This window comes from Symphalangus syndactylus, chromosome 10, assembly GCF_028878055.3.
Source record: "Symphalangus syndactylus isolate Jambi chromosome 10, NHGRI_mSymSyn1-v2.1_pri, whole genome shotgun sequence".
NCBI classification, from domain to species: Eukaryota; Metazoa; Chordata; class Mammalia; order Primates; family Hylobatidae; genus Symphalangus; species Symphalangus syndactylus.
The window spans coordinates 56794510-56797726 of NC_072432.2; the positions used below are offsets into that span (position 1 = coordinate 56794510).

General features: G+C 37.4%; 1 non-coding gene across 1 annotated transcript; it reads right to left on the reverse strand.

Moving 5' to 3' along the window:
- Positions 1 to 1902: 1902 nt before the first annotated feature.
- LOC129492475 (U5 spliceosomal RNA) lies at positions 1903 to 2018 on the reverse strand. The gene has a single exon (XR_008660902.1). It is a non-coding gene; the product is annotated as a U5 spliceosomal RNA (small nuclear RNA).
- Positions 2019 to 3217: the final 1199 nt, after the last annotated feature.

Here is a 3217-nt window from a genome sequence, read left to right on the forward strand (position 1 = left end):
CTTCTTGGGGCCCCAAGTGGAAGAGTGAAGTGGGTAAATGAGTGAAGTGTACCAGTTGTAAGATAAAATGTGCTGTCGCTATTTAGCTCTATCTAATTGTTGCCATAAAGGAATTTTGGTTCAGGGTGCCAGATAGTCTGATATTTCAAGAAAATCCTGAAGTGATCATTGTTATGTGGTGTCACCTGATATTAAGTGCATAAAACAAAGACAAAATTTTAAAATATATTTAGGTGAAATGAAACATATCTGTCGGCCAGCTTTACAGCCTGCCAGTTTGTAAGCTCTGACTTAGTTAATTTTATGTGTGTGTGGGTTGAGGGGGAGGGGATATAAAGAGCAAAGCAGAACAAAGAATAAAAAGAAATATTGGAAACAAAGCTCGATCCGAGAGTTTTTCAAAAATATTATCCTAGAGAAAAAGAGGGAATGAAGGATAATATAAAACTTAAAAAGACATTTTTCAATCTAGTTTCAAATGAGGGCAGTTTCCATGTGTCAAATAATCAGCCAGTTAATAAATAGTGCCTTGCCTAGAGTTCAGAGCCCAGAGCCCGGGACCACCTAGGGTATTACAACTGAAAAGGAGATGGGAATGGAAAGAGAGCTCAATAGGAGAGGTCCGTGAGGCTCTGAGAAGTCAGTTTACAGAGATGCAAGCAAGCAGGCTTTCTTCTCTGTCTGATGGCAATTTTGAATGTTAGGTTTATCTTCTGACTGAAAAGGAAAAGCAATTGAAATTCACAAGCACTTCTTTACTTACTTTGAATATGATACCATTCAGAGAGTAATCACGAACGCTCCCACTCAGACGTAATCACTGCTCTCTGAGTTTAGCTCCTAAAATGTTAATTAAAACAATATGTTAAACTTAGGGTCTAAAAAATGAGCAAGGGACAGAGGAATGCAAGGCTTGCTAGATGAATATAGGTCACTGGGGAGCCAATGAAGAAGGCGATTTCTACACAGCTGGCCCTGGTGCTGTCAGTCAGCCTTCTAGTGCAATGCTGTAGCTTTACTGGGAAAGGGCCAGATTCAAGATCATATACACTTTAGGAGATAGGCCAGGGAGTTGGTCTGAAGTTCTCCATACTATGAGATCTACCTTTCCTTTTGGATGGCGTGCAAGAGGGCATTTGGGGAATGCACAAGAGTGAAGAAGTATTTATAGTTAAGGCTCTTGTTGAAGGCAAGAAAAACAAAACAGAGCAAAAAACCAACTCTAACAGATCTAAAGCAAGAGCAGAAATATTTGCTCACATAACAGTCAAGGATAGGATTGTTGTAGCTCTCTCCAGGGTCTCAAATGATCTTATCAGGACTTAGTTACTCTTCTCTCTTGACCCTAACTAGACACCAGCCCAGAAGTTCCAGGTTAACACTGAAGTTTCAGGTTCAAGTTCAATGGAAAAGAGAGCATCACATCCCAGTGGTTCAAAACTGAGCTCCAAAATTAGCTCTGATTGCACCAAAACAAATTACATGCCAACTCTTGATTCAATCCTGTGACTAAGGGAATATTGGCACTTTGACTGGCTGGGACTAAGTCAGGCCACACAATTCAACACTGGAACTTTTCTACATTTTTTTTTTTTAAATCCTACCAGTTCTTTTTCTCTTTATACTTTAATTTGAGTCCTTTGCATTGATCTGTCTTTCAGTTAATGGAAATTGTGTCCCATCTGCTGTTAAACCAATCTGTTACATTCTTACTTTCATATATTACATTTTAAAATTTTAGAATGTCCATTTGATTCTTTTGTTATAGATTCACCCCTGACATGTACAAGCATTTTCAAAGAAGCATTATTCAGAACAGATAAAACTGGAACCTAAATACTTTTTAAAAATTATTATGTTAATAATCTTAATTATTATTATATATATAAAATAATATATAGAGACCCTTGCCAAAATAAGTCCTCAAAAATTGATTTAAGACTCAGAGTTGTTCCTCTTCATGAAAATCATTAGTAAAAGGAGAACAATTTATGTGATCTGAAAAGAAACTGGAGAATCCAAATAATTTCTATAAAAAGTAGAATAGATAAATTATCTGTTATATTCAAAGAATGAGATACCATATAGTAATGAAAATGAATGAACTATAACTACATCCAACATCATGGATGAAAGTTAAAAACCTAAGACACAGCAGTCAAGTTATTCACCCTGTGGCAACCACTGACATTTCCTTGGTCCTATGTCCACTAACGGATCACTGCTTAGGGTTTCTAGTCCCTGACTGCAAGAAGAAGGCTCTTTGAAGTCCAGCATTCTGAGCTGCTTCTGTCCCTGGTGAGAACAACAGGACAACATGCTGGTGCAGGGCAGTCCATGGGCTGCCCAAGGCCCAGTGGTCATACTTTGCAGCTGTTACTACTCTGCATCATGCTGCCTTCTTGGGGCCCCAAGTGGAAGAGTGAAGTGGAATCATAAAATAATGTGTGATTACATTTATGTAAAGTTCAAAAATAGACTAAAATAGCTAGGGACCAATATTAAGGTAGCAAAAATATAAATAAAATCAAGGAAACAATTATGAACAAAGCCAGCATATATACTTTTGGATAGATACAGTATATTTTGCAGTAAAGAAAGTATAAAATAAAGGAAAGAGGTAATCATGGGTTTTGGCAAACCCATGAGAACATAAGCGGTTTACTTCTGCCTTTTACCTCTATAGTGTCTTCTGCTGCCTCCTTTCAACACTATCACAAACTTCCCACAGTGATGTTCTCTCTTTGTGGCCTGAACTCTCCACTCCTGTCCTAGAAAAGTGGTAAGTAATGGTATCTCCTGCAGCCCTCTGTCACTGGACAGAAAAGTCAGTGTGTACTCTAGAAAGAGTTACTCACATGTCTCTATAATCAGTATGATAGATAGGTTCCAGGAGCAAATATGAGATAAACCATAGCTGCAGGGAAGTTGGAAATAAGACGAATGAGATTATGTCCTGGGAGTCACACTATAAAATCAGATAATGAATTTTAAACAGATTTGTAAATGCCTGCTAAATAATAGGTAAGTTTTTTTAGTATTTACGAAGGCTAATTTGTGAAAAATATTACATACATAATAATCCTTACAACAATTTTGCAAATTAAATGAGGTTATTTTCTTAATATTGCAGTGGAGGAAACTGATGTTTAGGACATTTTCAATGAAGTCCTCAAGGTCACATGGCCAGAAAGGGGCAGAACTGAGATCGTCTAGC